A 25,507-nucleotide genomic window follows, 5' to 3' on the forward strand; every position below is an offset into this window, starting at 1 on the left:
TTACATTTTGAACAATAACAGTGACAAGCAAATGTCTTACAGAGAACAGGAAGAATAACTTGGAAATGAATATATGGGGTTAAACAAAGAAATACAATATACATAGCCTAATATAGGCAGAGGCAGATAAAAGCTATACACAACCCCACACAGAAGTTAAGACTGTCAGGAGGTTGGGAATTGCATTTTGTACTTTTGGGCTGCCAAGGAGTTAAAGTTGAAGAATTCTTTGGGGAATTCTTTGTGATGTTCTATGGAATTCTTTGTATTGTTCTATGGGGTATTGAATAGGGGATTCAGGCAGAGCTTCAAGCAGCCATCCATGTAATATACAAGACAAATAGCTTTAAATTAGTCCAATAAAGAGGTATCACCAGAATTCATTTGCTGACCCTTTTTTTTTTTTTTTACATATTCAAGTGGACTAATACAGCAATCACATGATACCATGATGTAAACTAAAATACATAAGTTTGATTTAAACTTTCATGTTGTGTTTTAAGTGCTGATGCTAGCTTTTTTTTTTTTTAAATCACAAAGCACCTATTATTATTCTGCCTTCCAAATGCATGGTCATATCACCACACTTGGAGGCCTATATACTGTATGTAATTCTAAAAAAAACAAATATTATTAAATCCAAGCTGGCACTTGCTTATTTTAAGGGTTCAGCAAGTAAAACCAGCCTTCCTGATAATGGCCAAGTTCCAAGAGAATCAGTGACTTTATCAAGAGAGCTTCAGTACATATAATTTGCCTTCATATTTTATGGATGTAGGAGCTAAGACATGGAGGGGCGTGATTCGGCTCTAGGACTTGGAGCATTTGGGAGGGAGGCACCTTCCCCACTCACCAAACAAAACTTGTTTCAATGGCAAGCTTAGGTTTCATGTTTCCATGGCAACCACAGGCCAACAGCCCATCAATCTCACAGATGTGCTCATTCTGTTATCGCGAGCGCAAGAACTGAGCGCCAGTTCAGCTTGATATTACTACCCCTCTCATAGCATCTTCCGCGTCCTCAGCCCTTCATCAACGTTGACTGGCCTCAGTCAACTGCTTCTTTCCTTTTCTTCCCGCCAGCGTACCAGCGTCGCGACGCACACATTCACACCATACCACAACAGATAATCAAGAAATAAAAAAAAAATATATTACCTGCAGTAAATATGGTTAAATATTTATTACCACCCTCAAATTATTTTATTTGTACCCATAGTTCATTTTACGCACAAACCTTGCTTTACAGACAAGAAACGCTACAATACATCCCACCTGGCATAAGAATAACTGCAGCCACTAGGGCGCATGCGCCGTATTAGGAGCCCTGCGACTCCATTAGGGAGCAGGGCACAATAGGGCGGGTAAGGCAAGGTAGGTAGGCAGGACAAACAGGGAGGGGGGGAGGGGAGGGAAGGGAGTAGAAAAGGGAGAGCCAGCACGGGCAGCCCCTCCTTTTCGTCCTGTGCAGAGCTGCTTCATCAGATCACCTCTAGGATCAAGCAACTTTACCTCCTTGCTAAATCAGTTTTGCTTCCCGGTTCCTCGTGCTCCAGCGCTGCTGAGCCCGGCCGGGGTGGCTCCTCTTTCAGCACGGCTGTGCTGTAACAGGCTGATCTCAGCACGGCTGTGCTACAACAGTTTTGCTTTTACTTTCACTTTGCCTCCAGCACGGCTGTGCTGTAAGAGGAGCAGATCAGCTAAAGGAACAGGAACGATTTCTTTGATTACATCATTGGGTAAAGTACAAAAATTTTGTGGCTTATAAGCAAAATGTTGAGAATATTAATGGTAATTTTGTGCTGCTAAGGTCGGGAAGGTATGCTCACCCCCTCCCCCCTTTTGCATTGAACTGGCTCTGCATTACCAGTACTTTATGAAAAGGTTTTGAATGCATGGCTGCTTCTGCCTGGAATGTTATTTTATTTAAGGAAATGCCTTAGCACATGGCTGGTTATGTATATTTTAACTATTATATATTTAGTGAAATATATTTAGCCATATATTTATTTTAACTAATATATATTTAGTGAAATGCCATGGGCACATGGCCATACTTTACCCGTTACTATATATATATTTTATGAACTCATGGCTGGCTTTCAGCACAATGCTTGCTCTGCATGTTGCTGTATTTATTGAAAGGGCAGCGAGTGCAGGGCTGGTTATCATTCACTTGTAGCCTTTTAAGAAACGCCATGGAAGGGGTCTGCACATGGTGAATGCATAGGTGGTTAGAGCACATGGCTGGCAGTAGCAGGCTCGGTAGCTCAGTGGTTAGAGCACTGATCTTGTAGGCTTGCTTTACTTTAAAATCGATGTTTTCTATGTATTGCTTTATCCCTCGCCCTCTAAATTGCTAGGAAGTGGGCAGGCTTCATGTCTACCATGCTACCTCAACAACCTGTGGATGTGCTTTGTTATACCTAAGTAATCTGACAATTAAAAAGTAGCCAGCATCCCCGTAGTTGGGAATTCTGATGATATGTCTATGGGACAGCGGTACGGCATCTGAGTGCTCAGCCAGGTTAACAGGATTTTTTTTTTTATATTAATCCTAAAGGTGATATTTAGTATTTGGTTATTATTTAAAGGGACAGCTGTCCCATGTGCACGTTTATACTGAATTATAAGGGGTACAGGACCCTCAGCTTGATAGATATGATGATTTAGGCTGCGCTATGCAGCTCTATACAAAGTAAATTAAAATATTAATGAAAGGTCAGCTTACATCTTAGCATGGTATTGTGGTTCTTATTATAAGGGCTTGCCAGCAGCCATCTTAAAGTAGCACATGACAGGGGTCAGCTCAGGGCGGCAGCCATTTTGGGGGTCAGCTCAGGGCAGCGGGGTCAGCACATGGCAGCGGCCATATTTGGGAGGTCAGCATATGGCAGCAGCCATATTTAGGATCGCCACGAGCATATTTTGACGCCGGCGCCGAGATAATCCCAACTGAGAGCCTGGTGGTGTATCAAAAAAAAAAATAAAAATTAAGACAAGTAAATCATTAAGTCTGCTGATCAATAAATTGTTACTTTGTAATACAGTATTTACCAGTACAGAATGGCGACGGCGAGCCAATGGTCAACGACTGCAGCCGAGTCCGCGACGCTGCATCAGCCCCCCCTTGAGGCAGACGGGTCAGCAGTGGGGCTGATTGAAGTTCCAAGCCCCAAAATTCAAGGCCTAGCAGGAAGACCGTAAGGAAGGGAAAACGTCAGAAGCAAATGGATACTTCCAATCCATCATCATCACACTCCGCTACAACTTCTCCCAATGTAACAGCAGCAACACCCATTCCTGCAGTTACAGCTATAAGTGACTTAGACCTGTTGCTGTTGGAGGTTAAGGAGCATGCTGCCGCGCATGGCACAGATTGGCTTAGGCAGCGCATGTCAGAGTTTCCCTCTCAGTCTCAGGAGCGCCCACCAAGCGACGAGCTACAGCAAGATTCCACATTGATCTCCTTTGTTCCAAGGAGTTCGTCGGCAGCTTCTCGCAAGAGGAGCACCAGACCACAGTAAGTAGGGGCATTAGTAGGAAAGAAAAAGCGCCCAGCGGGCCTGAAAACAATTGTGGCTGGGCCCTACGGTGGCGATGGGGCGCCCACGCCGACATCAGGTTCTGGTACTGCCCTCGGCTCACTGGCTACAGCTTCTACGGCTGCTAGCACTGGACCACTTCATGTCACTTGGGACGAGGTAAGCCCCAGACTTGCGAAATTTTATCCCCAGTTCAACCTTCTTTGCCGCCTGTAGATGTAAATCCTCTTTTACACTCTGCTAATTCGGCGGTGCAAATTCCAACACAGCAGTTGGGGTATGAGGTTTTATGTGGGGTTACGTCCTTAGCTCACAGTGTGCCAGACACAATAAAAGACAAAATATTGAAGGGGGAGTACATTGACATATTTTCCCTCCTTGTTACGGATATGGAAGTGGAACCCGAAAAAAGGAGATCCACTGAGGCGAAAGATAAGAGGCCAAAGGTTGCCAAGAACATCCAAAATTGGACCAGGGCTTTCCATATTTTTATGTCCGTGATTGTGGAACATGAGCCTGCACATGCCCCCTTTCTCATAAGATACATGGACACCATCTTGACAGCACAAAGGAGGGGAAGGTGGGCCTGGCTTAATTATGACATTCATTTTAGGAAAAGCATGGCCCATAACCCTGCCGTCTCTTGGCAACACAGGTTGATTGACCTTTGGCTAGATGAGATGACCCTACAGAAGTCCTCATGGGCAGAGAGAGCGGGTACATCATACAGTCATCCGAGGGAGAGGGGCCTATATCAAAGGGATAGATTTTCCTTTCAAGGTTCGGGGAGGCGGGACACGTGCAGGCAGTTCAATGCTGGCCACTGCACATGGAAAAATTGCAAGTTTAGGCACACTTGCTCCACATGCAGTGACGTACCTCCAACGATCAAAGGCAGCTTCCTCAGCAGCAGGTGGGACTCTCGCCTGATTTCGCGAGCCCCAACCCCGGTCCGCGTTGAGGCAATGCGCCCGTGGCTGGATCGTTATCCCTACCAAACCGAAGCAGAGCAAATTTATGCTGGTTTCCTGTATGGCTTCCAAATCCCTATTCAATCTTTATCCCCTTTAGCGTTAGACTGCCCCCCGAGCAATGCACGATCACTGGCGATGCATGAGGAGAAGGCGGATAAAAAAGTTCAAGCGGAATTGGCGCTAGGTAGGATAGCGGGCCCGTTCCCTTATCCACCTTTTCCAAATCTAGTAATATCTCCTCTGGGAATGGTACCCAAGAAAGAGCCAGGCCATTTCCGTCTCATACACAACCTGTCTTTCCCGCCGGGTAATTCGGTTAATGACCAAATTGACCCCCATTTGTGTGTGGTGTCATACTCCTCCTTCGACTCTGCAATCCAGCTGATCAAAGATGCAGGGCCCTGCGTGTACATGGCTAAAGTGGACATAGTCAGCATTCCGCCTTCTGCCGGTGCACCCAGACTCCTTCCACCTTCTGGGTTTTCAATTCAAGGGGCAGTATTATTTTGACTGCTGCATTCCAATGGGCTGTTCAATTTCCTGTGCATTGTTTGAATTGTTTAGATCCTTCTTGCATTGGGTAATCGAACAGCAGTAGGAGATAAAGCAAATAGTACACTACCTTGATGATTTCCTATTGGTAGGGAGGGACAGTGCAGACTGCCATAACCTACTGGCCATCGCTCAAGAGGTGGCCAGGTGTTTTGGCGTCCCCTTAGCACAAGAAAAAACAGAAGGTCCAGCTACCACAATTACCTTCCTTGGTATCGAACTGGATGCCCAGGCCCAGCAGTCTAGGTTACCTACTGAAAAAACTTTTAAACTCAGGGAGACAATCTTGGAGATGCGCAGCCTCAAGAAAGCCACCTTGAGGCAGTTCCAGTCATTGATCGGATTGCTTACCTTTGCGTCAAGAGTAATTCCTATGGGCAGGGCCTTTTTACGCAGGTTATCACTTGCTACAGCGGGGGTTTGGAAAAAAACACCACCGTATAAGGGTCTCCAGGGCAATCAAGAGTGACCGGCTGGTGTGGGAGACCTTTCTAACAGAATTTAACGGCTTAGCTTTTTGGCAGGACCCCCCAAGGCATAACAGTGAGCTAGAATTATTCACAGATGCAGCAGGAGGTGTTGGTTTCGGGATTTATTTCCAGGGAGCTTGCTGTGCCGCGCAGTGGCTGCAATCGTGGCACCAGCACAAAGTCGCCAAAGATCTAACCTTCCTTGAATTATTCCCAATTGTGGTTGCCCTTGTCATCTGGGGGGTGTCCCTTGTAGGATCTCACATCATTTTCAGATCCGATAACATGGCTGCGGTGCAAGTCATTAATGCACTGTCTGCACGCACTTTTGAATCAAATGCCCTCATTCGGCATTTGGTGCTCACGTGCTTGCGTTTCAATATCATATGTAGAGCAGTCCACATCCCAGGTAGAATAAATAACATTGCTGACTCTCTCTCCCGCTTACAGTTCTCGACATTCCACAGACTAGCGCCGATGGCAGACTGTTCCCCGACTCCCATACCCGAGGCGGTGTGGCTACTTGGACCCCCGAACTTTGGAACATGATCCTGGGGTCTTTGTCTGTGAACACTCGTAAGAGCTATCTCCTGGCGCTTCAGGAGATACTGAGATTCCTGGGGAAAGAATCCCTTGAAGTAGAGTGGCCATTGCCTGTTTCCACGTTGCTGGCATTTGTAATGCATTGCAAGAGACAAGGAAAGTCCAGGACAGTGGTATCAAATCGCCTAGCTGGCATTTCCTTTTTCTCTAAGCTTCAGGGGTTTCCCAGTTGCTCCGCATTATTTCCTATTAAAAGAGCCATGTTGGGTTGGGCCAGGGAGAGCCCCCCCGGGAAGGGACGGCAGAAAACCCATTACCATCCAGATCCTCAGGAACATACTCAAATGCCTGGCAGACGTTTGTAGCAACGAAGCAGAATCGCTTTTAATCAAAAGTGCATTCTCCCTGGCTTTTTATGCAGCCCTGAGAGTTAGTGAGCTGGCAGCTCACGCTAAGCACGAACCTTCGACAGCATGCCTGCAATGGGAGGATACAAAGCTGGAAGGGAAAAAATTGATCCTGCGCGTCCCTAGGTCCAAAACAGACCAGCTGGGAGCGGGAGCATATATCACCCTCCACGAATGGCAGGGGGAGACCACGTGCCCTGTTCGCTGCACGAGATCATACTTGCAGATTCGGCGTTCAACATGTGGAGGCCCTCTGTTGGTGCATTCATCTGGGTTACCTCTGACTAGATACCGGTTTGCTCGGGTATTGCATTTGGCGTTAACATCCCTGGATTTGAGCACGGTGGGCTACTCGGCTACTCGTCGCACTCCTTCCGCATAGGAATGGCGACATCAGCAGCCAGCCTGGGTCTGCAAGACAGTGAAGTCATGGCCATTGGCAGATGGGGGTCAGGGAGGTTTAGATCATATGTGAGGCCGCCGGGTTACTTTGCGGTTAAGGGGTAGCCATGATCATTGAAAATCCACCGCTTCACATCTATTTCTTCTCTTGCTTCTTATGCGCAGACCATTGTGGGAGGCTGTCATTCGCATGGATCATCGGGCACTCTTATGTGCGTTGGGCACATAAGCGGGCCCAGCAGTGCCCGATGGGGGAGCATCTAGGGATGGCAAAGCAGCGAATGGCATTGATTTGGAGAGGAATTTCAGGGATGGTATGGGACCAGCTATTACCGACTGTTTTGGAACTGCACAATAGCAATCCAGTTACGCCTACAGCCCTCGTCATACACCTGGGTGGCAATGATATGCCTCAGACCAAGAGCGTAGCCCTCACACAAAAAATGCAAAAAGACCTCCTGGTATTGCATAATATGTTCCCGCAGTCGGTGATTGTATGGTCCTGCATCACCCCTCGCAGAGTTTGGAGGGGGGAAAGATCTCATGCAGCGGTGGAAAATGCCAGGAAAAAGATCAACAGATGGATGGTTAAATTCATGAGTACCATTGACGGTTTGTCTGTGACGCATGAATTGATAGACGAAAGCCCAGGGATGTTTCGGCACGACGGGATACATCTATCGGACATAGGTTGGGATATTTTCAACTCCGACCTACAAGATAGTATTCAAGCGGTTGTACACCTGTTGGCCGCAGCCCGGTTGAGTGGGGGGTCCCCGGTAAGCAGTTCCGGTACCGGGGAACCTTGGCATGGTGACTGGCACAAGCAACAACCCCCCCCCCCCCCCCCCCGCATTTAGGAGAGTCCAACAGGCGGTTCGGACTGGGCAAGCGGCCTAGCAGAGCCGGTGCAGTCCCTCCACGCTTCAATGGCTGAGAGGGAAGAAGCAAGAGATGCTGAGGCGAGGCGATTAGAACAAACGTTCCCGACTTCCACGGTCGGGTCGACGGACGCTATGGCTTCAATGGCCAGGGGTCAAAGGACAACTCCGCGGCTTATACGGCCAAGGGGTGTGCACCCGTCTCAGCTGATTTTCCTACCTTCAACTTTTAGAAGCGTGGGGGGGGGGGGGCCATCACTAGTCACTAAATTTGTTATGATCAGTTATGCAGTTGTGTATAGTTACAATGATGTTATAGTTATGCTTGCTAATTGCCGTTTATTCAATGCTTATGGGCTGTGGCCAATTTTATCCAACCAATAAAATCTGCTTTTCGAATGAAGTCATTGCAATTGTGCCGTATGTTGGAAGTGGGAGGCGGGGGTGGGAGGGGGGAGGGGGCCAACGCAGCCTTTACACTGCCCACATTGGGAGCCCTGCGACTCCATTAGGGAGCAGGGCATAATGGGGCAGGTAAGGCAAGGTAGGCAGGGCTAAGAGGGAGGGTGGGGAAGGGGCGGAGGGAAGGGAGTAGAAAAGGGAGAGCCAGCACGGGCAGCCCCTCCTTTTCGTCCTGTGCAGAGCTGCTTCATTCCCTCCCACCCGCCCGTTTTTCTCATTAAGACAGATAGAATCAGTATAGAGGGCCAGATCTTCTGGCCCTGTCGCAGCCCTTGGCATTGCGTAGTGGCATGGTGACTGGCACAAGCAACAACACCCCCCCCCCCCCCCGCATTTAGGAGAGTCCAATAGGCAGTTCAGACTGGGCAAGCGGCCTAGCAGAGCCGGCGCAGTCCCTTGACGCTTCAACGGCCGAGAGGGAAGAAGCAAGAGATGCTGAGGCGAGGCGATTAGAACAAACGTTCCCGACTTCCACGGTCGTGTCGACGGATGCTATGGCTTCAACGGCCAGGGGTCAAAGGACAACTCCGCGGCTTATACGGCCAAGGGGTGTGCACCCGCCTCAGCTGATTTTCATACCTTCAACTTTTAGAAGCGTGGGGGGGGGGGCCATCGCTAGTCACTAAATTTATGATCAGTTATGCAGTTGTGTATAGTTATGCTTGCTAATTGCCATTTATTCAATGCTTATGGGCTGCGGCCAATTTTATCCAACCAATAAAATCTGCTTTTCGAATGAAGTCATTGCAATTGCGCCGTATGTTGGAAGTGGGAGGCGGAGGGGGGAGGGGGCCAACGCAGCCTTTACACTGCCCACATTGTGAGTCACGCAGAGACCGGAAGCAGTCGTTGGACTCCTGCAAGCTCTCCGCTGCAGGGGCAGCCCGTGACGTCTCCGTGTTGGTGCGCGCATGCACTGAGCATAGTTTCCCCGCCCCCTTCTCTCCTCCACGGTGTTGGCCAGAGCTGAATGTAGAAGCAAGGAGAGAAAGAGTCGTAGCTCATTATCGACGACAGCACGGTGAAAAACCCGTTGCCGGAAAAAAAAAAAAAGCCTCCTACAAATTTATAAAGCTGCCCGATTTGGCGGGAAAACCGCTTACTTGGCAACATTGGAAGGCGTGGAAAGTGAAGGGGGGAAGGGAGTGATTAAATCCCCTCCTTTCCCCACCGCTGCTGCCACCTCCTCCTCCTCCAGGAATGCTGGCCTCACCGCTGCCGACAGCCACCATGTTAGGTAGGGGAGAATTCTTTCTTACAAGAGCAGGAAGAAAATGAAACTCCTGGGTTTTGCCGTTCGGGTGTATATGTCAGAGCCGGGGCTAGGGAGGGGATCAGCTTCGGCTCTTCCGGGCATGGATTTACGAGCAGTCGTTCTCCTCGCTTTGCTTTTATGCTTAATGGTTAGGAGTCGGAAATGTCCCCCGGCTCTTTCTGATCCTTTCACAGGCCTCCCCTCTAAACAGGTGAGGGAAAAGAAAAGAAGGCCTCTGGGGAAAGTGACCCCAATTCAGTTTTCCAGCAGTCTATACCAATATGTTAACGTATTTTTGATGGCCAGTGGACACACCGATTTATTTGGAGTTGACAAATATGTTGCCTTTGTAATAGTTGGTAATTTATAGCTTGGTTAAAATGTTATTGATAAGAACATTTTTAACTCGAGAGAAAACTTCAGGCCATGATTTCTCTGGGAGAAGGAATGCGATCACTGTTTATTTTTAATTCCTTTTTTGCTAGGTGGTAGATGTAGGACAAAAGTATTTTGCTTCCCTGTTTGTGTGCCTTTCTTTTCTTAATCCACTTACACAGAAAGCAAATTCTGGAAATAACAAAAATTCATAGATAACATACATAAAGAATAAACACTCCAATAAATGTAAGCGTTTTGTAGGGATTCCCTGGAAACCCGGAAATAGCGCACAGCTGTTGGACATTTTTGGACTAGTTAGCGGTTGCGTGTTTTTTTTTTTTTTTTTTTTTTTGCAGCACTAAATGATAATCCTGAATGCTGGATAAATGATTTTTTTTTCTCTTCCCTATATCCCTTTGGTACAGCTCACTTAATTACTCGCATTATGTAAAAGCTGTTCGCATCTAGGTGTTTTATTGACTTGTGCGTTTCCACAGTTAGATTGTTAAATCATACGGTTCCTCTCGCTCCTTTTAGCTAGCACCAGGGGTGCGGTGGATGACTGGTATTTTGGAATCCTCGATACTAATAGTAATTTCCTTTTGTGGCATGCACTTTTTTTTTTTAAACTGGATTCCAATGCAATTTAATGTTTTTAAAGCTTGCACATGTTCATGTCTTGAGTGGTAAGATCGAGTGGAGGTTTGATGCCTTTTCTTGACAATGAGGAAAATATATATATATATATATATCTTTTTTTTTTTTAGGGGGGGGCGGGAGGTTCTCTAACTTTTTTTTGGATATTCTGCACCCAGTTTGACCATTAAGTAAGCTTAGTGGAAGCAAGACTGGGAAAGGTTTACATCTCCACATATACAGAATTATAAAGTATAAAATATTATGTTGAAAATAACTAGTACTGTTGATTATTACTACTAATTTAGTAGTTTTATTTTAGCTTTCTGAAAAATAGTATGCTTCTTATTGGATAGATTTTTGCCTTGTAGCTGTTGACAGTATATATTCGTAGATATGCAAACAAATGATGTGTTCAACTTCTGTGAAATTGTTCATAAGTGGATCACGCAGGGATGATAGAAATTGCTAGAGGTAGGCCAGATTAAACCCTGCTAAAAGCAAAATCTCTGTTCCCTGCAGGGAGCTTTATAATGGTAGCTTCTGGTAAATGCATATCCATTATTTCTTTAACACTTTTATTACTAGCAAGGATTTAATTGTTTATATAGAAGACAGATTGGAGCAGATTTGACTTGCTCATATAACATGTTTTGTTGATTTAATACCTTATTTTGGTTGTAATAGTGTAAACCTATTTAAGGGAGTTTTATTTATATTTAGCTGAGACAGCAGGGCTTTATCTTATCAAACTTCATAAATGGTAAGATAGATATTATTTAGCAAAAGAGAAATTTGTGTTCATTTGGCCTTCCATTCATTTTTCTTAAGGAAAAATCATTGATAAGCAATACTTTTAGTTCTTGAAGACTGCAACTTAATGGTTTTACCTTTGTTTGGTTTAACTGAAATGTGAATTAGGATTTTTATACTTCATTTTTGTTGTTTATTTTGCAAAGTTCTTCCTTATGACTTCACTGGCCATCTTTTTCAGAATGATTGGGGGAGCTATACTCAACACGAATTACCGTTTCCCTGGATACAGTGAAAGAGTTTGCTCAATACTGGGGTTGCTCAGGCACCCACTATACCCACAGAGCTGGCACCTATACTTATGGCAGACCCATAGCATAGACACAACATATTTTTCAGAGATTAAGTGGGTATTATGTTAATGCAGGTTGGTGTAAATTTTTTCTGTAATTCTTTACTTTTATTTTTTTTGGCTACATTTTCCTACTATTGTTTTCCTTGACTTGAAGGAAGAGGGTCCTATTTTATTTATGTATAACTGCTTATTACCTGCACCCTTCTAGATTCAGGATGGGGTACATAAGAACATAAAAGAACAAACAGTAAAATATCATGGAACAAACTGAAAATATCATAAAAGCACAAGCACTAGAATATAGACTGACAACATAGAATCATTGCTGGTAAATAACTATTGCTTAAAGAGCAGCAGATCAGAATACTGATTAAGGTGCGGGTGAGAGAGCTTTTGTTGGCAGCATAAATCTACTACTGCTATTTACTATTACTTATTTCTATAGCACTATATATTTGAGTTGAATCAGTGAAAAAAGTACTGTCATGGGAGAGAAATTTGCTTGCAACAAAGATTTGGATCGGTTTTGCAAGAGTTCCTCAACAAAACCATTGTATGCATCTGCATAAAATGTTTTCATGGAAATCCCAAATCAGCCCATTAGTGGATGATCATATGTTTGCTGTAGTTGTGGCAATAGAAAGTTATCGCCACAGAAAACAAGGAACATTGACACGTTATGGATTGGTTGTGTAGCGGAGTTTTGAAGATTCCACAGCAGTTATGTGGTAAACTTGTATTCTGCATTGTTTTACAACATTAAATGTGCACCAGTTTTTTTTTTTAAGGTGTCATTAATGCAAAACACATATGGTTGTTGTCTGGCTGTATGCATGCATTGGGTACCCTCTTTGTGGATAGATTTAACTGAAATATAGTAGTAGAGTCCTAGTGAGGTGCCAGTGCTACTGCCAAATCCATTCCGGAAAAGGGTCCCCACCAGTGGTGGAAAAATAATTTTAGAAAACTTGAGCTCCAGCTGCTAAATTTTAGATAGCCTGGGAATTTATCATCATTTCACTTTTTTACTCTTCGGTTATCTTGCTTATTTTTTTCTTATTTTGTTCTTCTGTATGTTTCATTTATTCATATGTTTAACCTTTTTGTTCTCTTAAAAGAGAAGCTTAATTTTGATTGTGTCCCTGTAAACCCCCCCCAAATTGCCATGACTGCAATTTCCAAACCTTCAAGGAGTTTAGGCACTTGGAGTTCCAAACTTTGCAGTTTGAGGTTGTAGGGTAGTTAGCAGAGAGGAATTTTTCTGCTGAAAAATTGACGAATGATTCATTGAACTCTGCATAGTGGCAAGCTACCAGAGCAACTTTATGATCCAAAGAGAAGTAGAAAGAACTGAGGCTGTTTAGACATACTTCCTACTTTTTTTTTATAATTTACTTTTCTTTTCATTTTTTGCTCTTCTCTGCTGTTTCTTTCCTCTCCATCCAGGTACTAACTCCACCTTTTTCTCTTTTTTCTTTCTCTTCCCTCCAGGAGCACTCACCTACTCCACCATCCCTAACAATTTCTTGGAATTCTCCCCCCCTTCACCCTTTCTCCTAAGTGGTCAAGCGGCAGAGGGAAGTTCTGGGCATTATTGATAGCAGTAGCAATTGTATCTCTACAAGCAGATGCAATAAAGTGCGCCCAGTCTAACGCATAGATTTACGTGCATTTTGGACATGCTAGACTAGCACCCGATGGAATAAGGGGATTAGCATGTCCAAAATGTGTGCCCAAAAATTGCTTACAGGCCGATACAGCTGTTGGCTGTGTGTTTTTGATGCACTATTTTTACCCCTTATACAGTAAGGGGTAATAGCATGTCGAAAACGTGCGGCCAAACCCCCCCTCCCCGAAACTAATAGCACCCGCAACATGCAAATGCATGTTGATGAGCCTATTAGTTATTCCCGCGCGATACAGAAAGTAAAATGTGCAGCCAAGCTGCACATTTTACTTTCAGAAATTAACGCCTACCAAAGGCTGGCGTTAATTTCAGCTGGCACTGAGAAAGTGTACAGAAAAGCAGAAAAAACTGCTTTTCTGTACACCCTCCGACTTAATATCATAGCGATATTAAGTCAGAGGCCCAAAAAATAAAAAATCTACCCATGGGTTGAAAGATGGATGCTTGATTTAGCCGGCATCCGTTTTCCGAACCCGTGGCTGTCAGCGGGTTTGAGAACCGACGCCGGTAAAATTGAGCGTCGGCGGTCAAACCCGCTAACAGCCGCTGCTTCTGTCAACAAGGAGGCGTTAGGGACGCGCTAGTGTCCCTAGCTCCTCCTTTTACCATGGGCCCTAATTTACATACCTGGTGTTTCTGAATCGTGCACCCAGAAGAGTGGCCTGTGCGTGCATCGGGAGAGCCGGCGCTTGCCGGCTCTCCCGCGCGTTTTTCTGTATCGGCCTGTTAGTGAATAGCGCTCATCACCTGTAAATTCCATGTAGATGAGGATATTAGCTGTTGACCCCTGGTGTCCAACTCACACTTGTTATGTGGCAAACTTAACTCCAGCCCTGGAGCTGGCGTTAAGTCATTCTGCGAATCAAGGGCTCATGGCAACAGCTAATTTACAAGGACATTATCTACCGACCCCCACACATTGCACCCATAAAAAGTTAAAGAAAAGGCTCTGGAGCATGCAAAAGATGAGTTTTAATTTTTTGATGTTTCAGCAGCCTGATACTAGCCAACTATTCAGCCTTATGCTGCTTACATTTCTGTGCTCTTGGATGGTTACAAGAAATCGGCGATTCATGTGTGCTCCCAAACCTTGCATGTCCAGTGACAATCTTGCACTTACCGTCTCTGGGCAGAACAGTGCATCCTGGTGACAAGTGGGCCCCTGAGAGAGAGAGAAATCAGACCGGGCTGCACCAAGCTGCTCTTACAGCCTGGCGAGAGCAAGCTGGGGGGGGGGAGGTGGAAGCTCTGACAGTATTTATATTAAAAAAAAAAAAAAAATTCAGCCAGCCTCTCATGCTAGTCACAAAAAGAAAAAAATCCTGAAGTTTGGGGGGGGGGAATAAAGGAACATACATAGAAATGATGGCAGAAGAAGACCAAACGGCCCATCCAGTCTGCCCTGCAAGTTTCACACACTTTTTTTTTTTTATGCTTATCTGTTTCTCTTGGCTCTTAGTAACCTTTTGGTTCTATTTCCCTTCCACACCCACCATTAATGTATAGAGCAGTGTTGGAGCTGCATCTAAGTGAAATATCTAGCTTAATTAGTTAGGGGTAGTAACTGCCGCAATAAGCAAGCTACACCCATGCTTATTTGTTTACGCAGACTATGTAATTCAATCCTTGTTGGTTGTCTGTATATAGATCCACTTTTCTTCATTCCCCCTGTCGTTGAAGCAGAGAGTTATGCTGGATATGCATTGAAAGTGAAGTATCAGACTTTCTCCCTTGCTGTTGAAGCAGAGAGCTATGCTGGATATGGTTGAAGTGTCAGACTTTCTCCCCTGCCGTTGAAGCAGGGAGCTATAAACCCTATAAGCTAACAGCTTGCTCAGACTTTCAAACTGCATTCTTTGCCGTTTAATAATTGTTAAAGTGACAGTTACTGGTTGGCTATGAGACGCTCATTATTCTAAGCCCCAAGGTGGATGCAACTGGCTGCAGCGCACATGAATGAACCAGGAAGAGGAGGAGGAAGCGCCTAGCTCAGGGACCGATGCACACCCATGTCACCTGGGCACTTGATGCATTTGAGTGCTAGGGATGCATAAGTTTTCCCTACTAGTGTCCATTGTAATGCAACAGCTCATTTTAATATTACATTAGTTGTCCAGAAGAGGTGGCTGTGCTCGTGTTAGGAAAACAGGTGCTCAATACAAATGCCCATTTTAACGTGCGTCTTATCGCATCGGCCCCTTAACCTGGTGCTGGGGTCAGCAAAAGCTGCATTACTTTTCAGGCCCTAGTGGCAGCATCTTGTACTGCATTTTAGGTACACAGCAGTCTGGCATCTGGGATTTTTCCAGCTTTGGCCCTTGATAAATATGTTGAGAGAGTGAAGCCATCTATGAATTGGCAGGAGTGGATGGAAACAAAGCATAAAATACAAAATGTGCTTTACTTGTATTAATGCTAGAAGCATGCATTTCTCCATCTGTGGTGTTAAATCATTCACATCATACTTTTGTATAATTTCATTTTTTTATCGTACTATTTCACCTGCAGAAAGTTAGACTTCATCTGTGCAGTATCACTTTGGGTGTTCTTTTTATGTTGGGAAGCCTTTTTTTTCTTAGTCTTTCAGATTACACAAGTTTCCAGGAGTTGGATTTGGCATCTCTAGTTTGTCACAACATTGTAAATAGAAATTTTTCAAACTTATTTTAGTTATTGAAAATGTGTTATACAGTACATGAAATACCCTGTATTGCACTCTGAAGGCATCTGCCCCTACATAAGTTGGAAATGTATGTACATTTTGTGTTAACATACAAACTTATAGCAAGTATTGGCATAAATCAATTATCAGTCTTATATATGATTATTGTGAAATAATATAAAACCTATTTATTTAAGGCTATTTGATGTTAGCAATGCTCTTCAGAAACACATGCGAGAATCTGTTCTCAGTAGAAATTACAATCTAACCAGGACAAACAGGGCAAAAGAAACTTTGTGAATTTTAATTTATTAAGAAAATGGTTAAAGACGAAAGTCAGGCTGTGAGCTGGATAATCGTGAGTTAAGAATTAAAGGCAGCCTGAAAAGTGGGTTTTTAGGCTGGGTTTGAATAAGGCCAGAGAAGGGAGCATAACGTATCAACTCAGGAAGCCTGTTCTTTTTTTAATCTAATTTTTATTGAAGTTTAAATCATTCACAATAATTAACTTAAAAGAATTATTTGTGGGAGAGGGGCATATACTTGTAACTTTCTCACTCCCATTCTCTCTACGCCATCTCCTTGACTCGGCATTGTGAACTTAGAAAAGTATGAAGCCATACTAAGATGCTATAAGCACCTCTTTTCCTGCCGGCTAAGAGAATGGTGCTAAAAGAAATCTGGGGTATGCAGGTGGCCTTTTTCTCGGGGCAATTGAATCTGGGCAGTGTTGGTGAATTAGGAGGTCCGGATATGGGCAACCTTGTCGCCACTAGAATCAACATTTGTGCAACCTTCTTGTGTGGCTGTGAAGGGGGAGGGGATGCATGATCCAGGCAGCGGTCTCGTCATGGGCTGATCATGGATGGGGGTCAGTGTGGGTTTGTTGTTGCGTTGAGAGGGGATACGAGTGGACTTGTTTTGTTGAGGGATTGAGATTCAAGCGGTCTTATGTCAGGGTGGTCTGGAAGAGGGTGTGTTTTGGCAGACTTCCTATGTTTTACGGTTTGTGATCGGGGTGAATTTCTTATGTGGGATGAGATTGGGAAGAGGAGTATGATTGGATTTGTTTTGTAAGGGTGGGGGTTGCCAAAGAGGCTAGAATGCAAATTCTGTTGTGCGGGGTTGCCATACCAGCTTTTTCCACCATATCTCTATGCCCATGCTTTTGTTGCCTCCCACTTAAACAGTTTCTAACCCAAACAGCCATTTAGCTATACTTTAGCTAGCATGTTCAGTTTATTTGCAAGTCACCTATGTGGAACCATGTCAAAGGACTTACATACTCTACACTCTCCCCTAATTCAACGCTCTAGTCACCCAGTTAAAGAAACTGATTAGTTTGACAAGAACTACCTACCGTGCTGCCTAGGATCTTATAGTCCATTGGATTCCAGAAATTGCACTATCCTTGGTTTAGCAGTGATTCTATTAATTATTCACTACTGAGGTCAGACTAACCAGCCTGTAGTTCCCAGCCTTCTCCTTATTTCCACTTTTGTGAAGAGGAACCACATTCACTTGTCTCCAATCCTCCGGAACTAATCGTGACTCAAAAGAAGCATTGAAAAGATCAGCCAGGGGAGCTGCCAGAACTAAAGTTCCCTTAAAACCTTCAGAAGCTTCCCCTCTTGCCCCATTGCCTTATCAACATTTTGTTTTGCTAATGCCTCACGAGCAGCCTTTTAGAAAATTTTGCTTAACTCCCAATACTATCTGTGTGAAGATACCTGTGTGTGCAGTGCTATCCTCCCGCCTGCAGGATCCCTCAGTGGAGCATGTAACCTGCTGTCTTAGTCCTCCAAGCCCTGTGGCTTAGAGGACATGCTGGTGGCCATGATCCTAGCACTACCATAGGATATAAGCCGGCCTCCCTGTAAGTACCTTGGCTCAGTGTAGAATTTGCTTACTCTGTATAGTGTTTTGATTACTAGCTTTGCCTTGTTCTGAATGTATGGCCCAAGTATCATAGCCTTCTGTGTGTTTACCCTGTCCTGTCTGCTTGTTTCTGCTCTTTTTGGCCCTGCATTCTAGTCCATGTATTGTGGCCTTCTGGTTTTGTTTCTTGTCTGTGGCCTTTTGATATGTATGTTTGTTCTTTCTCAGTGTTGTCTACTTGCTTAGTGGATACCTTATAGTTCTTATCCCAGTTCCAGTCGTGTCCGGTTTTATTGGGTACCATTATCCATGTGCTCCTTAAGTCTTGTAGGTCACCAGAACTTGAAGGCTCAACCTGAGGGGGGGGAAGTGACCGAACCAGGGAAAAGAACTTGATGCCTGACCAGCCATGTTCCTGCTTCTACCCTGGGGATTAATCATAATTAACTCATCGCTACTGCATGGCTTCATCCCTGACCTTCTAAAAACAAGCTTCATTCTGACCCTTAATAAAAAAAAAAACAAAAAACAACCTTTAGCTGATCCTACTATCATTTCCAGTTACTGCCCGATCTCTGCCTTATCCTTCATGGCCAAAGGTTTAGAAATAGCAGTTCTTCACCAACTCTGCAATTTCATTGATGCTAATAATATCCTTAACCAGTATCAGTTTTGTGTTCAGAAAGCTCCAAATTACTGCTGCTCTCCAGTTTTGATATGGTGAGATGCGGCTTTAATCAAGGTTTGTCGTTCCTCCTTCGTCTTCTCGACATCGCTGCATTTGATACGGTCAGTCACTCCATCCTACTCTCACGACTGCGCTCCAATAGTATAACTGGCTCTGTGCTGACCTGGTTCTCTTCAACCTCAATAACAGGACCCAACATGTCCAAATTGATTCTTTTACTTCCTCCTTGATGTCTCTGAATTCTGGAGTGCCCCAAGGTTCTGCCCTATCTGCTGCATTATTTAACCTCTAACTCCTTTATGCTGCACCCTTAATGACCTTAGAGTTCACTATAAAATTTATGCCGATGTTAAATTCATTTATCCTCTCAAGGAAACATGGACCCTTACAGAATCTTTCCTCACCCACTGTCTTACATCCAGCCAAAAATGCTTCACAGCAACAAATTAGCTCTCAACATTTCTAAACAGAAATCATCCTTGAAGTAATCTCTGTTCAACCATTATGACGCAAAGATGTTTAGCTAATATGATTCATTCATTGTTTAACTAATATGATGTGAACTGGTCTGATGGCAAAACCAAAGGACGGTATACAAAACATGTTAGAATAATTTATTTTTATTTATTTTATTTATCACTTCATCCTGTTGCTGATACTCCCAACCATTTCTCTAAATCCTATTCCATCTCCATATCCCAAAGTGTATGAAATCTGGGAGTCACAATTGTCCCCTCTCTCTCTCCGTGCACCACCACAGAACTATTACCAGCTCCTCCTACTACAAAGTACGTTTGCTCAGTCACCTTAAGCCCCTTCTTGAACACTCTGACTTCAGGTTGGTCCTTCAATCTCTACTATTCTCTGGGATAGGCTACTGCAACTCCCTCTTTACAGGTCTACCCTTTTATGCAACCCACCCCCTACAGATCACACAAAACTCTGCAGCAAGACTCTTTACTGGCACTCCTATGCACAATCACATCTCTCCTGTACTCAGAGCTTTACACTGGCTCCCTATCTCTTATCGAGTACAATATAAGCTTGCCATGATCATACACTCCTCAATCCACAATTTACACTCCCCATGGTTCTCCTCAACAATAAAAGTCCACCCCCCCTTCTGACCACTCAGATCATCTAACCTAATGCTACTAGATGCCCCAACTCCAAAGCTCCTTCACCTTCAGGAAACCAGAGAACGAGCATTCTTCTCTGTAGGACCACTCCTATGGTACAGCCTAGCTAAGGAAGTAAGATGTCTTCAAGAAAGAACTTTCTTTTAAAAAGCCCTGAAAGCATTCCCTAACCACAATGATAATGGAATATCCCCAATATGTCCCTTTTCTGATGGTTCTACCCTCACTTCTGGTCCCATCTCAAAATGTACTTCCTTATTTGCTTCTCCCCCTTTTTTGAAGAATTGTTGTTCCCCCTCCCTTTTATTTATTTATTTTTTTAGTAAGAATGATGCATTGTCTTTTCTTTCATTTGACTGTGTATGTTCATATTGTACCCACTCTGAACGTAGACAGGGTGGGTAATAAATGTTTTTAAATAAAATAATCAGCAGTAGTGCCATGACAATTTGTATCCATTTTCTCTGGGCTTATTCCTGGCCCTTCCATAGTAAACTATGAACAGAAATGTTTTCTTCTGCATCTTTGCTCTCCTGAATGCTTTCTCTGGCTTTGCTAGATATTGTCTCAGTTGTCATCTTTCTGAGATCTGTTGTAGTTTATGGACACTATTTTCTCTCCCTATCTTTTCAACTGTTTCGTTAGAAAACTGTATTGATCTCTTCCTTCTTACTTTTATTTTCTTAACTAAAAGGTTAGTTGCCCTTATAGTATTTCCTTCAGGTACTTCCTAACTTTTTTTCAGTTCAAAATTTTATTTTTATTGTAATTCAACAATATGAATTAACAGCAAGAGCAATAGAGCTGCAAATGTATAATAAGAAAAATGAATACTTTACAGTTACAGTAAGAGTGCATGACAGATCATATTAGGAAATAATGTATTAGTGGATCCCACATTTTACTTATGATCTAGATAATTGGCATTGCTAACAGACAGTCACTTCATACTTTGGAAAATGGGCATGCAGTATTCCACTACATACATATATCTAAAACCTTATTTTTCCAATGGTTTAAAATTAACATTTTGCTTTCTGTAACAAAATCTGGCCATTTCTTTTCATCAGTAGACCATTCAGAATTTAAAGCCAAAGATTGCCAAATAACTTTTTAAAAGAACTCTTCATGAAAATGCTAAATATTACAAATTTTGTTCCAGATCTTATCCCAAAAATCATGTAAGTTAGATTATATATTTATGTGAAAAATGGTCAAGACTGATATTTGCTTACTCCATTTTTTGTCACTTTTGAAGTTTTGACCGGGGTCCACATCGTTCTATGCACAACAAAAAACAAACGGGCCGATACAGTAAAATCGCGGGAGAATGGGCGCGTGCACAGGCCACTCCTGTGCGCGCGATACAGCATTCTAATTTATTAAAATTAGGGCCGGTGGTAAAAAGAGGCACTAGGGACACTTGCGCGTCCCTAGCGCCTCTTTTTTTGACAGAAGCGGCGGCTGTCAACGGGTTTGACAGCCAATGCTCAATTTTGCCGGCATCGGTTTTCGAGCCCGCTGACAGCCACGGGTTCGGAAACCGTGCTATTACCCCTTACTGACAGGCCGATACGGTACAGTGCGCTCCGGCGCGTACTGTTAGCCAGTATTTGGATGTGCGTTTTGGACGCGCTAGCTTTACCCCTTATTCAGTAAGGGGTAATAGCGCGTCCAAAACGTGCGTCCAACCCCCCCCCCCCCCCACGAACCTAATAGCGCCCGCAACATGCAAATGCATGTTGCGGGCGCTATTAGGTATTCCCGCGTGATTCAGAAAGCAAAATGTGCAGCTAAGCCGCACATTTTACTTTCAGAAATTAAGTGCTAGTTTCTGCCGGCACCTGGAAAGTGCACAGAAAAGCAGTAAAAACTGCTTTTCTGTGCACCGTCCGACTTAATATCATGGCGATATTAAGTTGGAGGTCCCGAAAGTTTAAAAAAGTAAAAAATAAATTTAAAAAAAAAAAATTAAAATGGGCTCGCGGATCGAAAACCGGAGGCTCAATTTTGCCGGTTTCCGAACCCGTGGCCGTCAGCGGGCTCGAGAACCAACGCCGGCAAAATTGAACGTCGGCTGTCAAACTCGCTGACAGCTGCCGCTTCCGTCAAAATAGAGGCACTAGGGATGCGCTAGTGTCCCTAGTGCCTCTTTTTACCGCCGGCCCTAACTTTAATAAATTAGAATACTGTATCGCTTGTACAGGAGAGTGGCCTGTGTGCGTGCCGGGAGAGCGGGTGCTCGCCCGCGATTTTACTGTATCGGCCCGTGAATAAGGGGTAAAGCTAGCGCGTCCAAAACGCACGTCCAATCGCAGGTGGAAGTTGATAAAGTCTCAAGGATTAACCCCAAAAGTTTTCACACAATTGAGAATCTAATTCCATTTCTAAATCTCTCTAGACTTTTTCTATACCGATACATCTGTTATCTAACTGATCTTTGGTCAGTTTACTACCAGATTTCACTTTATAAAGTGTCATTTTGGAAGAAAATTGTTCTAATTGCAATAAATCAAAGAGCTCAAATTTAAACCACTTGCCAAAATTGAGGATCTAAGTTGTAACCATCTCCAAACCAAACTCCTGGTATAAATCCCTAGAAATCTTTAATTTGTTCCCAACTAATAACTGACAAATGCACCATATATCTTTCTCTAGCCAAGAGACCATCATTTTGTTGGTTCTTAACTCAGCATTATTCCAAATGTGCAGTTATTTTTTTGAAAAATAACAAAGTCTGAAAACTTTTTTTTTTTTTTTAATCAAACATCTTAAATGCCACTATAGTTGCTTGAAACACTAAATGATCTTCCCTTACATATTTCATACACATTCCCAAGAGGAGATAGATTAGAGTAGGGTGCAATCAAGACTTCTTTCAAAGAGAACCACCAAGGTTTATCATCTGTCTTATCAAACTGTAACTAAAGACTCCTTTGCCATATTAGAGCTTGATATAGAGCAAAATCAGGAAAATTAATCCCACCTATTTCTTTTGTCTGTTTTAACTTGCTCAGTGCAATTCTGGGAGTCTGAGTTCCTTGAAATTGGGACATTTTCTCCAGTGCTTTTTTTATATGTATTACATTTAAAAGGTAACAGCAGCATTCTGCAAATATATTTTAACCTATGGGTAATCCATTTTTTTATTGATTCCAGATGACCTCACCATAACAAGTACAAATGAGATTTATCAGGCATTTCTAACAATCTCAGGCCGATGTAATACGATCGCTTAAAAAAATGTGCGTCCAAACTGGGCGCACATTTATTTATTTATTTTTTTTGAATGTGCGCACATCAACCTCTCCTGGGCACTCAGTGCACTAGGCAAATGAGCTGCCATGCTAAAAGGGATGCACAATGGATAATTTGAGCGTACCTAGTGCTCTGCGTCAGGCACCCAGGGAGAGTGGCTGTACATCCACAACAGCCTGGCCAGAGCTCCCTCCCCTCTCCACAGGGCTGTTCCTTAGTGGTCCTTTTTATTGACACCTGTTAGTGAAAGGACCAATCCCGTTTCAGGACAGCCTTCCGAAAGGAGATTGCTCCTTTCACTGGCATGTGACAGTGTATGGACCAATCAGCAGTAAGTGGAGTGAATAAATTAATATTATGTGCCTGACAATTTATGCACTCCTTCAATCTGGCCAGAATTTGAGAATGCTGTGTTCTGTGGTTCTTCCTCTTGTATCATGATGATACTAAAAGGAGGAATCACAGGATTTTTTTTTTCATGAACCCTTGTGAATGCGGTATGCTTGAACGCCTGCTCCCAGGCAGGCATTAAACTTGCTGTGTTAAAATGGGCACCTTGGCCGCCCAGCAATTTTTGGTATTATTAATGGAATTGCACATGATCACTATTAGCTATGCACTCGATTGGACACGTTAATCCCCATATTGCATCAGGCATAAGTCTAGCACATAGGGGTGAATTCTTTACAACTGTATTAAAAGAACATAAAATTCTCATTGCTGTACTCTGCTAAAATGCACATATTTTACTAAGGCGCAGCAAAAATGTGCGACTCATGTAAGGAGGTGAAAAATTTTCTGGCACAGCTGCCAAACGAATCTCAAGTTGCTGGAGTCAACGGAAACTAACGTATATGACAGTTTCAGAAGTTGCTGGACCTGATGTGGCCTCCGCAGTTTATTTGGAGCGGGCAATGATTATAGGCTGGGAATAATAGTCAGAGTTCCTGCTGTGAGCTCTCCTGCAAGTTCAAATGAGTTGCTCAAATGTAGCGTTCACTTGCCTTTCTGTTTTTTGATACAATGTTAAATGCTACCCTGAGGTCTGAATAAGCAGAACTGAAGGGCATCTTAGGTCTCAAGTATTCTACTTATATCATTGGAACAAACTTGCTTTCTTTCACCTACTTGTGCTTGCTTTCAAGACTGCAGCAAGGCACTGCTTGGCGGAGGCAGATACATTTTGTTGGACCCAATTTATGCATATGGGCTGGCTCTGGGAGATTCCCTGAATTGAGCAGGAGGAAGAGTCTGAGCAGAGGAAGGAAACACCCTAAAGGGAGAGTCCTGCTTGTTTTTAGGAGAGAAGCATAATTTGGGGGGGAGGAATTGCATTTAGATAAATGGGGTTCTCCTTTGGAAAGAATGTGTATATATGTATATGGCACTGGCTGATTGTGGGATGTTACAAGGAGTGAAATAGTGTGCTTAACCAAATTACTTTGTACAATCCTTTCTCATGGCATTTGCTTATGACAGTATGGTTTGAAGCAGGAGGTCTATGCTACTAGGGGTGTTCCTGTGGAAAAATCTTTTTGCTGTATAAAAAAACCCATAGCACCATATATATCTATGGCTGTGGTTAAGATCTGTTCATTCAATGCTGGTTGATCAAATTCCTCAATAAAAAGGAAAAAAGTACAAATGAAGTCATTAGCATTCTTGCAGGAGACATATTTGACTGATTTGTGAACACTCCAAGTTGTGCAGAAAATGGGTTGGCCAGATCTATTACTCTATTTAAAAAAAAAAAAAAGTGGCAGTTGTGAATCATAAGATTACCTTTTTCATTTTGAGCATCAGGTAACAGATGTCAATGGTACTTGGAGTTGTATGGAGTAAAATTGAATTTAGTAAACATGCCCCCAATAAATATTCCCATGGAATTTTTTCAGATATAGGGCCTCATTTACCAAAAACGCATTGGTACCGCCTGCGTTAAAAAAAAAACGGGGGCGTTCCCATGCAAATGGCTGTTTTATCGTGCATCGGGAAAACTTCGCCGCTCGCGACGTTTTCGCTAAATGCGAAAATGTTTTCGCGATTCGCGAAGAAAGTTTCGCGATTCGTCCAAAATATCATCGCGGTACGCGAAGCAAAGTGAAAGCAAGTATCGTGTCCCACAATAATGTGTCGGGTATAAGAGGCCACTTGCTGCCCCTCCTCCTTTGAGGGTTTGGAAGGAGTTTTGGAGAGAGGTAGGTGTTGGAGGTGATAGTTGGAGTTAGGTGCTATTTGATTCGATTACTGAGTGCCGTGTCCTGTTTAATTGTGGTCATTTGTTTCCCTTTACCTGTGTCTTTTGTAATCTGTGTTGGAGTGCAAGTGTGTCAGTTTACTGTTTGTCCCTATCTTTGTGGTGGAGGATGGAGCGTGAGAGGAGTGGTAGGAGAGGAGAGAAGAGGGAAGTTGAGAGTGAGGGGAGGAGGATGGAGAGGGGGAGGGAGGAGGAGGAAGCAGGACCTAGTGGTAGGGGAATGTGGAGTAGGAGCAGGGACAGGGGTAGTGGGAGAGATAGGCAGGCGGGAAGTGATAGGAGGGAGGGGGAGAGGGTGATGCAGGAGAGAATGGTGGGAAGAGGT

The 25,507-nt window shown here is 43.7% G+C and overlaps 1 protein-coding gene and 1 long non-coding RNA gene across 2 annotated transcripts in view; both read left to right on the top strand.

The window, feature by feature from the left end:
• Positions 1-1,441: 1,441 nt before the first annotated feature.
• On the top strand, positions 1,442-8,171 carry LOC115090164. Its single transcript, XR_003856323.1, has 3 exons — positions 1,442-1,739; positions 3,051-3,523; positions 5,992-8,171. It is a non-coding gene; the product is annotated as an uncharacterized LOC115090164 (long non-coding RNA).
• Positions 8,172-9,178: 1,007 nt separating this feature from the next.
• ARHGAP5 (Rho GTPase activating protein 5) overlaps positions 9,179-25,507 on the top strand; it is a 165,791-nt gene continuing 149,462 nt past the window's right edge. Inside the window, exon 1 of the mRNA XM_029598920.1 lies at positions 9,179-9,473. The gene's annotated coding sequence lies outside the window, so the exon portion shown is untranslated. The remainder of the gene's footprint in view (positions 9,474-25,507) is intronic.

The sequence above is a fragment of the Rhinatrema bivittatum genome, chromosome 4 (assembly GCF_901001135.1).
Source record: "Rhinatrema bivittatum chromosome 4, aRhiBiv1.1, whole genome shotgun sequence".
Classification (NCBI taxonomy): Eukaryota; Metazoa; Chordata; class Amphibia; order Gymnophiona; family Rhinatrematidae; genus Rhinatrema; species Rhinatrema bivittatum.